The sequence below is a fragment of the Odocoileus virginianus genome, chromosome 6 (genome assembly GCF_023699985.2).
Source record: "Odocoileus virginianus isolate 20LAN1187 ecotype Illinois chromosome 6, Ovbor_1.2, whole genome shotgun sequence".
Lineage (NCBI taxonomy): Eukaryota > Metazoa > Chordata > Mammalia > Artiodactyla > Cervidae > Odocoileus > Odocoileus virginianus.
This window is the reverse complement of record NC_069679.1, coordinates 13,222,368-13,235,080: the sequence shown is the minus strand read 5'-3', so window position 1 is coordinate 13,235,080 and position 12,713 is coordinate 13,222,368. Positions and strand designations below refer to the sequence as shown.

Genomic DNA, 12,713 nt, shown 5'->3' with positions numbered 1-12,713 from the left:
CCCAACCCCTCATGCCAAGTAGTGGGCCAGGAGCAGGCACCCTGGGCAGCTGGCATCCAGATGAGCAGGGCAGCATGACCTTGCTCGTCGTGGTCAGTGAAGATGCCTGGTGTCCTGACTGATGAGCAGTTGCCCTGTGCCCCATTCTCACCCCAGTGGTCCAAGCTCCAGCATCTGCTAGGTCTTTCATGGGTCAGCTCTGGTTCCCCAAACGGTGTGACTACCAGTCAGGGAGAGGAGCCCCGCCCCCTCCTCATCACCAGAGTAGATGCCACTGAGGAGCAGATACCACTCCCGGCCTGTGGGGGTACTGTGCAGAAAGAGAGATTGATGATTGCCTCTGAAGTTGGAATCAGGGATGCCCCTACCCTCATCAAGATCTTGGGGCCTCCCTGGGCTTTCCTGATACACACATTGAAGTGAGGGTCTGGAAAACGTTCACCCTTTTGAGCTGGGTTTAATTTTTCCTCTCTCTCTCTCTGGGCCCTGCCCCCTATTTAGCTCTCTTCCCTGCCTTCCCTGCTTGCCTGCCAATATAAATGAACATTTTGCCAACGCAGAGCCCTCTTTGCAAACTCCAGGGAAGCTAGGTTTGTAATGAGAGCAAAGCCGTTTTCCATCCAATGAGAGAGATTTCTTGTGCTAGGAATGACCAGTCAGGCAACACTCAACGGCTTAAAATAGGTGGTGAACGGAGGGCCCCTACCTTTTCCTATTTTGAAGGATCGCTCTACCTAACCCTAATATCCAAGATTCCTGTTCCCAGAGGGCATGGGCAGCCAGAGAACAGACTAAACAAACAGCTACAATCCTCAGTGAGCTAATGTGTGAGCTGATGGGAGACCCTCCTATGAGGAACTGTGGCTGGTTCCTTGTGCCAGTTTCCTAAAGTGTGGCCTCCCCTCAGGTCAGTGCTGGGACCCGAGGATCCCAGCCTGAGCTAGGGGTGGCATGGGAAGGCGCTGTTGTCTCCTGTATCCCCCCTCCCCCCCCAGGGGGATGTCCTGGGCTCCTCCTGTCTCTGAACTCCCTGGTGGTGCTGGCAGGTAGGCCATGTCAATATCGACCTCCCTTCCCTCTCTTGGCTCCCTGCTGGCTTTGTTGTCTGAAAGCCTCTGTTCAGAGTTCTCACCACCAACCTCATTGCTTGTGATGGGAGACTGCTAGGGACCAACCCCAGGTATGCCTAGCTTCTGCTGTCAACAGGCATTAATGGAGCACCTTCTGGGAACTGGCTTTTCCCCTCCCAGTTGCCCCTTACTCGGGATGCTGAAGGGCTGGGGCCAGGCTGACTGCATCTATGCAACCTCTCCTGCCTTCCTGATCGAACTCTGCCTATCTTGGCATGTCTATCTGCAGTCCCCTTGCTGCAGAATCTCCTACTAACCACAGGCCATCTGGGACATGGCGGAGAAGAGGGTGGTAGGGATAGGGATGTGTGGCTGCAATGGGATTGATAAATGGGCAACCAGAAAAGGGTCAGACTGGGCTTTGAATCTGGGTTTGTGCAACAAGCACCAGGAATTAGTAGCAGCAAGCATACACCTTCTGTATGCAGCCTGATGCTAGGTGCAGTGCAAGAGAAGAAATCCAAGAAAAACTCTCTCTTGTATGTGGAAGGGTTGTGATCATGCCTCTAGGCCAAAGCAGCTGGTCTCATCTTCACAAGGTCAAAGAGGCAAGGACTATGGCCAAGTCTTCCAGGCTGAGAACACCCACCAACTCAACCCAGCCTCACCACCCTTCCCCACTCGCCCCAGCCAACCCAGCACCCTAAGCCTCAGTCCCTCGAGTTTCAGTCACTGGCCTTGGGCCTCTATGTGGAGCCAATCCCCAGTGTCCAGCTCAGGCTTCACAAGAGCTTCTGCAAGCATTGTTCCTGCCATTTGAGTATTTATTCATCATTTTGACGGGCAGGAAGCACCAATCCAACAGAATTGGTTTAATAAAGAATCTCCAGCAAACCATGATAGATTGAGTTTGTGGTTTGGAGTTCAGAGCTTGCCGTCACAGACTGCTTCTGGCATCTCCTCTTCCTGGGGGAGAAAGTTGGGTGCCTTTTCCAGGGGCTGGACTTGGCTATGCTCTGAAGAGCCCATATAACTTGGGCCCTGTAAATAGTAGGCTTTTCTTGGTTGCCTCTGCTTCTCCACGCTACCCTCTACATGCACACACACCAGGCCCTGGCTACCCCCGTGACGACTCCAGTCTCTACAAGCTTGTCTCACCTCTTCTCCCCTTCTACCCTGCATTTGCCTTTTGAAGCCATATTTAGGGTTTGGTAAGGGAAGAGACCCGGAGAAGGCAGTGGCACCCCACTCCAGTACTTTTGCCTGGAAAATCCCATGGACAGAGAAGCCTGGTAGGCTGCAGTCCATGGGGTCACTAAGAGTCAGACACAACTGAGCGACTTTACTTTCACTTTTCACTTTCATGCATTGGAGAAGGAAATGGCAACCCACTCCAGTGTTCTTGCCTGGAGAATCCCAGGGATGGGGGAGCCTGGTGGGCTGCCGTCTATGGGGTCACACAGAGTTGGACACAACTGAAGCAACTTAGCAGCAGCAGCAGCAGCAAGAGAAGAGACCAGAACATGCAGCCCCTCAGGACATTGTTCCCCAGGCTCCTGCCCAAGGCTGGTTGGGCCCTTGGGTCCTGGGTGGGTCCTTCCTTCCACATGAGCCATATCTTGGAAGCTGAGCTTGGTGGTGGGAACCTGGAACAAATGAAAAATAGTATCTGTGTGATCTTGTTTTCCCAGGAGGAGAGAAAAGAAGTGGGGAGACCCCCCCCCCAGTGAAGATGTTCCTGGTTCTGTTCCCAGAAACTAGTCAGGCTTTCAAGTGTCAGCCTCAGGGGGTTGCCCCGAGTGTGTGACCTCTAGGTGTCTGAGCAGATATCTTGGGGCTGCGCCTGTGGCCTTGGGGGCTGGAGGGAAGTCCCTATGTGGGATGTCAGTTCTAGGGCTTCTCCCATGCCCCAAACTCTAGCTTGGTCTTGAGAGTGGAGACAGGCAGGAACTTGACTCTTCTCATCCCCCTGCCCATTCCATCTTCTCGCCTAAGCTTTCTGAAGCTGTGGAGAAAGAAAGGAAACAGCAGGCCCTGGAGGATCCTTTACTTGGGGGCAGAAACAGCTGGGTCCAAAATCACATAAACTGGACCAATGGCTTGTAGGTCCCAGGTTGGCCTAAAACTGACGTTCTGTGCTGCTCCATGGCCCAGGCACTGCCACTGCCCACCTCATGTCACTTCCCAGCCCTGTCTACTAGGGGTGCCTGCTTGGTTTATGAGCCTTCCCTGTGCCTCAGTTTTCCCATCCAGAAAAATGGGAATCCTGTTGCCTATGGCCAAGCCAGACACCAGTTGTCCAGCTGTGGTCACCCGGTGGAGGTACGGTAAACTGTGAGAGAACAGAAAAGCGATGGTGAGCCCTGCCACCCTGGCCTCACTGCTTCCTTCCCTTAGTTCTGAGCAGACCAGATGGGCCTCTGTCCTTGGTTCAGGCCAGTGATTCTGGATCTGCATCGGAGAACTGAGAACCTGCTGGAAACCATAGAGTCTCTATCCAGAAAGACACACATGTCCAGACACACCTGATATGAACACTCTCAATTTCTGGGGTCTGTGGACCCCTCCTAAGTTGAAAACCATACAGGTTGTGAACCCCACTCTGGGCCAGCCCCAAAGAGAGTCTTGGCCTGGGAGGGGCAGGGGCTGGCCTCCCAGAGCCTTGGTGGGGGGTGGGGGGGGGGCCCTCTGTAACCTGAGGCTTGGGCTTCTCACCGCCTGCAGGATGCAAATGAAAACGGGGGGGGGGGGGGGCAGGTGAGATGCTTTAGGAGGAAAGGTGCCCTGCTGGGGGACGAGTGATTTGTCTGCCTCCTCAGTGCCCTGTCTGTCTCTCTCCCTTTCAACCATGGGAAGGGTTGCTCAGGTCAGTGGTGAGGAGGAAGCAGGCAAAAGCAGGATGCTGGGCCTGGGGCATTCTGGGGCCTTCCTGGGGGGTCTTGTCCAGGACAGCGCTTCTGCTGTCAGTGTGGAAAGCCAGGAAAGGCACCGCAGGCTGCTGTGGTGCTAGGGGAGGGGGAAGGGCGTTGGTGCAGAGGGGAATTCCAAGGTGAGCTGCTTGGGTGGTACTGTCAGCTGGCCCAGTGGGCAGCAGGATTCTCCTGTGACGAGGACGTGCTCAACCTGCTAAGACTCGGGCAGGTGGAGGATGCGCTGCAGTGGCCAGCATCCAGCGCGGGGCCGAGGTGCTCCCGGGATGTCGGGTGCACAGAAACCCAATGGGGCTGGGGGCCCAGGACCCTCACACCGCCTGGGTGGCGGGGTCAGAGCTCTGGGTTCTCCCTATTGCAATGCTTCAATTCCTTGTCCAGCTGCTGCAAGATGAGGCTGGGGGCCTTTCACCTGCGCAGCCCCGCCCCATTTGTTCCCTTAGCTGCTGTGAGTGCCAGGCTCTGGGACAGTCAAGTGGGCTGTCTCACACAGCGCTGGGCTCTCTGCCTTCCATGTGCCCTCCTCTCCCAGGCTGAGGGCCCTGGGGTCTTCTGGGATGCCTTCTCAGCCCAATGTGGCCACCCTCATCCATCTCCCCCTCCTTGCCCATCACATGGCATTTGGATAGAGCTCTGGGTCTGTTACAGTGCAGTGCTTCTCATGGTGTCCTGTCATCCTACTCACCAAGGGTCTGTTAAAACACAGATTCTGACTCCTTAGGTCTGGGATGGGTCTGAGCTTCTGCATCCTGATTAGTGCGAGGTGAACCGAGGCTGCTGGTACTCAGCCTAGAGGCATGCTGAGAGTACTGAGGTTCAGACCGTGTGTTCCACGCATAACCTGGGCTCCCTGACTGAGTTCCTTGAGACCAGAGACTCTCTTCTCCTCTTGGCCTCTAGGACACACAGCAGGGAGAGTTCTGTGAACTGAGTCGAGCGGCCCTGAGCCACAGAGTTTGGCACAGGCTTGGGGATGTGAGATCCACAGCCTCCCTCCCTTTCTGCATCACTGCCTGGACACTGCCAACCCTGGATGCTGGCTGTTGGGATGGGGTGAGCGGGAGGAGGCCAGGCAGCCCGAGGGCTCTCATTAATCCATCCTGTCCCACTGTTTTCACAGCTTCTTGCCCCTTCAAAGGGCCGGAGGGCCGGCCGGCTGGAGGAGGGGCAGGGAGTATGGTGACTGCTGTGTTGTAATGAGATTTCTGGCAAGGAACAGATGTTGTCAGTGAGGGAGTCCAGAGGTGCCAGGCAGGCGAGCTGGTGTGAGGGGTAGCTGATGGTGGCTGGCTGGGAGGAGGAGAGACACATTCAGTGAGAGCAGTGGCCTTGGCACCTTCGGGGTGGGGGGGTCCTCAATCTTAATGCCCTTTCCCCCACTCCAGACCATGCCTAGCGGCCCCACTGGGCTGAACTTGCTTGTCATTTCTCACTGCCCCTGCCCAGCCTGGTAAGCATCCATCTACATCTAGATGACAAGGCTGACAAGTGTCATCGCAGCCTGAGTGGCCCTTGTGCCTGTCACAACACTGGCCACCGTGGGGGAATTCACCCAGAGCAGAAGGTCTGGCCCCAGTCCCCCGGGGGACTTGTCATGTAACTGAGCAGGCAGCCGGCTCCAGCACACATACCTCTTGGCTCAAGGGCTCTCACGAAGCTGCTGCTGCCAGCTGCTAATTAATAGAAGGGCTACTGAGGCCGGCCAGGCGGTCCTGCTTGGGCCCAGGGGATGTTGAAGAATCCACATTTCCCAGCCAGAGCGGGCCACAGGGAGGCCAGGGGCACTGCCTTGGCTTCAGAGAGGATGTTCTCTGCCAGCCAGGCTTTACCAAGAAAGCATTGCCAGGGCCCTGGAAATCTGTGATCCCGGAGCCTAGGCGGGCCACTCAGAGACACTCTCTATCATCATCACTTACCCAGAGCCGGGGCGAGAGTCTGCCCAGTGAGGTAGTGAGCTCCCTGTCACTGAGGCTGCTCAAAATGAGACAGCAGTACTTACACCAGAGGTTGCTAAGCAGCATCCTGTGGACCAAACACAGTACCCAGATGTGTTCTGTTTGGCCAGCAGTGTGTCATAACAAGTCTGAGACAATGTTTAAAACGGAAGGATGTCAGACAGAAATTTGGCTTCCTAGCTTCTCTTGAAAAATCGGAAACTGGAAATTCCTGCCCCACATTCCCACCCCACGGCAGGGAACTAGAGCTCACCAGAGGTCTTAAACTGGTTTTCAGTCTCCAGTTGCCCCCAGTCCCCACCTGTCCTGTGGTCTCTGGCCTGTATCCAGCCGTATCACTTGTGCACGCTTAGCTGCCTGACCCCGTAGGCTTCTGAGTTTACAACTCTAGACTCAAACCAATAGAGACTGAAGCCAGGTGGACTCACAGACCAATAACCACCATTTATGGACCACTACCACATGCCAGACTGTGCTAGGAGCTTCATTTCTCATGTTTCACTTATTCTTCATAGTGGCCCTTAAAATAGGTTCTATTGTCCGCAGTCCACAGATATGGAAACTGAGGCTGTGATGGGGGGGAAAAAAGGATTTGCTTGAAATCACACAGCTATGAAGCACCAGAATTTTTCATAGAATTTGAACCTGTTCTCTAGGACTCAAAACTTGTACTTGTCCATTCTCTCTCTTCCTTCTTTTCTTTGTGTGTATGTTAGCTTTTAAAAGCTAAATTACAAAAGTAGTTCAAGAAAACATTCTCCTAAGAATGAAAACATTGCAGATAATACTGAACACACATTATCTGTGTGGAGGAGCTCAGATGGCATGGGAAATTGAACAGGCCTCAGAGTACCAGATCTGGACAGGGCTTAGCAAGCTCCTGGCCTAAAGCCTTTATTTTATAGGTAGGGAGCAGAGGACCAGAGAGGGAAAGTGACTGGCTCAAGGTCACAGAGTAAGTCCAAGTCAGAGATGAAACCATAATTCAAGAAGTGTTTTGGCTCAGAGGTCTTAGGGCTCCATAGCCTACCCCATCCCCAGCCAGAGAGGGGTCCAGGGAAGACTTTTGAATGGTCTCATCACTGGAACTCTTTTGTCTCCCCAGCCCCATGCCTGAATTTTGGACTGTTGCGTATGTTCAGGATCCGTCTTAATTTAAGCTCTTCAATGAGAAGGAAGCCTTTCCATACCTGAGAATGTAGCATCCGGAGGCTGAGTGATGCCTGTCCTAATCCCCCACCCTGGGGCTGCTGCCCCTGGGGATCTGGACTGGGACACTTGCCCACCTGCTCCCCCTGCACAGCCCGACATGGAGACTTTTGGGATTTTGGAACTACATCTGGATGCCACTGATGTGTTGGGGTTCAAAGGGGAAGGGAACAAGTAGCCAGTGGTGTCTGTGTTTTCTCCACCAGAGAAATATACGGTCATGGGGTCTGTGAAGAAGTGGAGTCAGTCTGTGGCTTAAGGCTCAGTGTGCGACCAGGATCAGGGCTCAGCCTAGGACCAAGATAAGGCCTTGGTCTGAAGTAAGGAACTGGAGTCCTTGAACAGAGTCTTGGAGCCAACCTCAGTGCCTCCCTGAGACACGGGGGCTAGGGACAGGGTGGGCAGGTTGCCCATTCCATCCTCTGCCTCGCCACCCCCACCCCCCAAACCCTCCCTTCTTTTAAGCTTCTTTTACACCTCTTAGCATCTGAGCCAGCTGCCTGTGGTCTTCTCGGGGAGGTAAAGTACGGATTAGAAATACTCAAAGGTTCCACCGCTGCCGAAGCCGGAGCCACCAAACCTCACACGTGCCCACTACTGCCATGCTCTGGTCTCTCATTGTTTGGGACTGTGTCTGTCTTCCCAGCCAGGCAGCCAGCTAGTGGCTCCTGCAGAGTAGTGCTCAGGCTGGGCAGAGAGATGTGCTGGCTTGGTAGAGGCACTCCCTACTTCCCACTCCATCCCCACCTCTGGGCTCCCACAAATTGCAGAGCAAGCAGTGGGACCTCCAGGTCTGCTCTCAGCAGCTGCGGGGGCCTGATAATTGGCTGATGATGATTTTGTGTCTGTCTAAGCATTTACCCATGTGGGTGGATGTGTTATGTCTGCACAAACGAGGCTTTCAGAAATTAATACATAACACAGGACTGGCTAATACCTTGTCTTCTGGGCTTGAGAAGGGGTGAGTGAAGGGAGGTTGTGCCCACTGGGAGACCAGATGCTCCAGTCCAAGACTGTTTTCACCCATCATGGAGAATGGGGATCTCTACCCATCTGGCAAATAGGAGGGTAGTATTTCAGCTCCTTTTAGGGTCCCCTGGTTGGGTTTGCGGGAGGGCAGACAAGAGATAGACCAGTTTGGACTGATGGTCAGGGAAGGCTTCCTGGAGGAAGCAGAACTGAGCTGGATCTGAAGGAGAGAGAGACCCATTATGCACACTTTCTTGGAGGCGAGTGCCTGATAGCTTGAGCCGCCTGGCTGGGTATTGTCAGACAAGGGGGGCAGATTACTCCAAACCTGCCCTTTTGGACCTGCGCTCCTGAAGCTTGGCCCTTGAGGTCTCTGACCCCACGGCCCCGGGTCTTGCCCCTCCATGCTGCATGAGTATGTGTGTGTGCATTTGCAGGTGAGTTTGTCTGTGTCTCTCTCTGTCCTCTGACTGTGGGTCCTTGCAGCCCAGGCCAGCTCTCCAGGCCTCAGCCCCAGCTGCACAGCCTCTGAGAAGACTGCCTTCTTCTGCCATCCAAGACCCGGAAGGCAGATGTTACCACTGTAATAATGTCACTGAGTGTGTGGCCTGGAGCCCAGAAGTAATTACCCTGCGGTTCCCCATCACAGGCTGGAGCAGCCCCTGTCAATGATTAACCTGAGTCCCCGGCCACTTGACGCCAAAGCCAGCCATGGGCTTCTCCCACCTACAATTTGTCAGAGGATACTGAGCAATATCCCCTTCCCCACGGACAGGAAAGACTCCCCCCCTCAAGCCCACGAGGCTCCTAAATGCCACTGGCAGCTTTTTGAAGAAACATGGTCCAGGAGGGGGGACTCTGCAGCTGTGGCCTGTCCTCATGTAACATCAGGGCCAGCCCAGCCCGGAATCCTGGGCCTCTCATCCCAAGCTTCCCCGGCTTGTAACTACACCCTCCCACGCTGGGTTTGCCTTCCTGACCCTCATCCTGTTCTGCCAGGTGACCTCAGCAAAGTCCTTCCCTCTCTTGGGGTCCAGCGTCATAGCCCAGTCTGAGGCTGAGAAGGGAGCAGAGCTAATTGGCCAAATAGGTATTGAACCTGTAATCCTGACCCCATTAGTGCAAATTGAGCCAGCAAGGCAGGGACCGCGCCGCTGACAAGTAGAGCTGATGAGAATCTCCTGCCCTGTTTCCTGAGACTCTGAGAGGCCCATCCAGGCGTGATCTTGCATTTACATGGCCCCTGTGCTCCTGGAGTGTATGTGGGGTTCCTCTTTCTGTGGTGTCTCCACCAGCCCCTATTCTGGGGATCAGGGCTGGGGCTCCCTAGCACATTGTTCGGTTATGCTGTGTCTGTTGCCCTCCACCCCCGGGCCATTAGATCACAGCCCCTGTGGGCGTGGAGATCTGGCTTTTCTCTAGGCAAAGGCCCCCACCCACCCCTTCCTCCCAGTCACCACTTCTCTGGGGCCAGGGCCACTGTCCCCTCCTGTAACCCCCAACATGGTCTCAGTTCAGATGGGGGGATCCACAGAGACCAGGTCACATGGACAGCTAAGGCTGGAAGAATCCTGCAGGGCAGAGCAGTAGGACCTTTGGCTTTGGAATTGGCAGGGGAAGGAAATGCGACAATGTCCATCCTGTTCCAGAAGCTCTGGGGAGTCATCCTCCTGCCGTGTTGCTCCGGGGCTTCTGTGGACAGGACCAAGGGGGCCAGCTGGAGCAAGAGGCCAGGTGAGACCGGGCTGTGCCCCATGCTGCTGAGTGGACTGAGCCACGCCCTTACCACTTTGGCCTTGCTCTCCTCATCTGAAAATGGAACTGGAGAGGGGTTGGGTTTTAGCACGACCCCCATTCTGAAATTGGTGGTTGTAGAGGCGCCTGGGAGCTTTCTGCAATTATGGATGCCTGGGTCTCCGTGCATGAGGCCTGGGCAGGTAGAAGTTTGGGGAGTACCCAAGTGAGCTGGGCACCCTGAGTGCCCTTTCTGCGCTAACCGTCTGCAGGTCTCCAACTGCAGTGTGTTCACCATAGCCCTCCAGTGCTTCCCAGAGCCTGGTAGTGAGATACCTCCAGGCCATTCATGGGGAGTCATTCCCTTTCCTTCCTCACGGCAGAAGCAAAAAGAATCATAAAACTCTGGGCCTGTTGGGACACCAGGGAACATGGCCTATGCTCTGTGTCCTTGTCAAACTGTGTTTTCCTGGAGGGAAGGCAGAGTCCCGTCCAGCTCATGTCCCCAGAGCCCAGGCACTCCCGGGAGAGCCCCATCCCAACAAGAAGAGGGGCCCGCAGAGAGAGTCAGTGTTTAGCCACAGCCTCCCCCATCTCCACCGGCGTCCTTGTTCACCCTGTCTGTCCCCTGCTTGGCCTCAGGAAGTTCTGCTCTGAATGCACCCTGTCTCCTCCTCGATGAGGTGTGCCTTCCTGCAGGAGCAGGTGAACTCTCCTACCTGATTTCCCCTGAGCTTGTGCTCACGTGTGACTCCACAGCGATATTCTATTTTTACTTCATTCTCCTAAGCGGGAAGAGCTGTGCTTGAGCCTTTTTTGTTTCTTGTAAGCCAGCTGAAGAAGTTCTCCACTGCTGGTCCCCTCTACAATTTCCCCCAAATGGTCTGAGTGAAGCTCAGAGAGGTTGGAGCACTAGCCTTCAGGAACACAGCATCCTGGCAGTTCAGGGCAGTTCAGGTAGAGTAGGTGACCCCTGCTGTATAGTTTGGTGTGTGGGTGCACACGCGCGTGCGCGTTCTTATGCTACTGTGTCTCTGATGAGTGCACAGATTTCGAGTCTCCAGTACAGGGCTGAGGCCTTCAGAGAAGCAACGGGTTGATATTTTGATGTTCCTCATGGCCAGGGCTGGGCTCAGCTGTGCCGTTGAGAAGGTGCAATAACAATCCTTTCCCCGAGGAACTCTTTCCTCTGCACGTTCATGACTCCCCATATCCCCAGAAGAGTCCTGACTCCTCAGTCTGACATTCAATATGCCCCCATCTTTTCTCTGGGTCAGGATTAGGTGGAGGGAGGGAGTGTCATGGTTTTCTGAGATGGGGCACTCTTCTCTCAGCAAGCTTTCCCCCTGGCCAGCTGCCCTTGGCTAGCCTCTTTAGCCTCTGCACTGCAGAGATCCATGGAATCAGCATGTCTTTAGAGAGTGTCTGGCTCCATCCTCTCATTGTACCAATGGGGACATTGAGGCAGGGATCGTGGGAAGCAGGGACTCCTTCAAGGGTACACAGCAAGTAAGAGACTGAGATGGGTAGAACTCAAGACTCTTGGCCCCTGGTCTAGCTTCCTTCTGCTGGATAGCACACACCTCCTCCTTGCAACCACAAGGCCAGCCTTCCTGATCAGTGGGCACTCTCAGGCTCTGTCCTTTTTGGGGTTTTTGTGCCCAGCAAGCCATGCTGCTCCCTCCTAGACTGAAGGCTTCTTGAAGTGGGACTGAAACTGCTAGGTGGCAGTTTGGGGGGTCCTGAGGAGCTCCAGTCCTTTATGTCTCAGCTAAGAATGAATTCAGCAAGAGGCAAGTGATGGATAAGAAGTGGTTTATTAGAATAGGATGCTTGTGAGGCTTACAAGTGGGTGGGTGAGAGGATACCATGCCAAGAACTTAGTGGGCTACAGTTTTACAATCAAAGGCGACTTGGGGAAGGGGGAAAACCACCTTATTCCTCATTCTTGAGTAAACATCACACTTCCATCATCAGTTCCTGCTCTGTGTTGTGTGGGGGAGTTTTCTTGTCCCTATATGCTCAAGCCAGCACTGTCATGGCACTATGGAAAAATTATGTCAGACCTCAGTACAGTGAGGGTCCTTCACTTTGAAATGTCCCCTTTCCACACACCTCTGGATCCCATTAGTCCTGAGGCCAGGACCTGTATCTGAGTGGTTGTAAGTATAATAATGATGATGGTAGTAGCCAGCATGTACTGATTACTTGCATTGTGTAGTACATTATTAATATTATGTCATTGAATTATCTTGGAATCCTGTGAGGTGGGATTAAAGGTCTCATTTTGTACATAAGAAAACAGACTCAGAGAGCTTGAGTGATTTGTCCAAGGCCACACTGCCAGGTATCCAGACACTAGAGTGCATAACCGCTGCACTGTCTGCTGTAACCTAGCTGCTCCAAGCGTGGCCCCTGGACCTGTAGCCTCAATATCACCTACGAGCCTGTGAGCAATACAGGTGTCTGCCCTCACCCCACACCCAGTGCACCCAAGTCTGCATCTTGGTAAGATTCCCCAGGTAATTTAGGCACTGTGCTATGTGATTAAAAGATCACAGAAGGGGAAGGGAAGGTTCTGGCAGTTTCAGCCCTCACATAGCTCACCTTCTCCTTGGGGAATGGCTGCAACTAGCCCTCATTGTATGCTGAGGGGTTAGGAATTCAGCCCAGGACTGAGAGGGACCAGGGAAGATATACCAGAGAAGAGGCAGGGGTAAGAGGTCATTTTGTCTGGGGCTTCAAAAAACAGAAACAAAGCCAAATTATGTTCTTCAGGTAATAGCGCATCCTCACAGAAAAGTGAGTTCCCAAAGATACTCCAGAATCCGGATAATCCACCGTAA

General features: G+C 54.0%; 1 protein-coding gene across 1 annotated transcript in view; it reads left to right on the top strand.

Moving 5' to 3' along the window:
• HCN4 (hyperpolarization activated cyclic nucleotide gated potassium channel 4) overlaps nucleotides 1–12,713 on the top strand; it is a 50,464-nt gene that overhangs the window by 2,111 nt on the left and 35,640 nt on the right. The gene's annotated exons all lie outside the window — the stretch shown is intronic.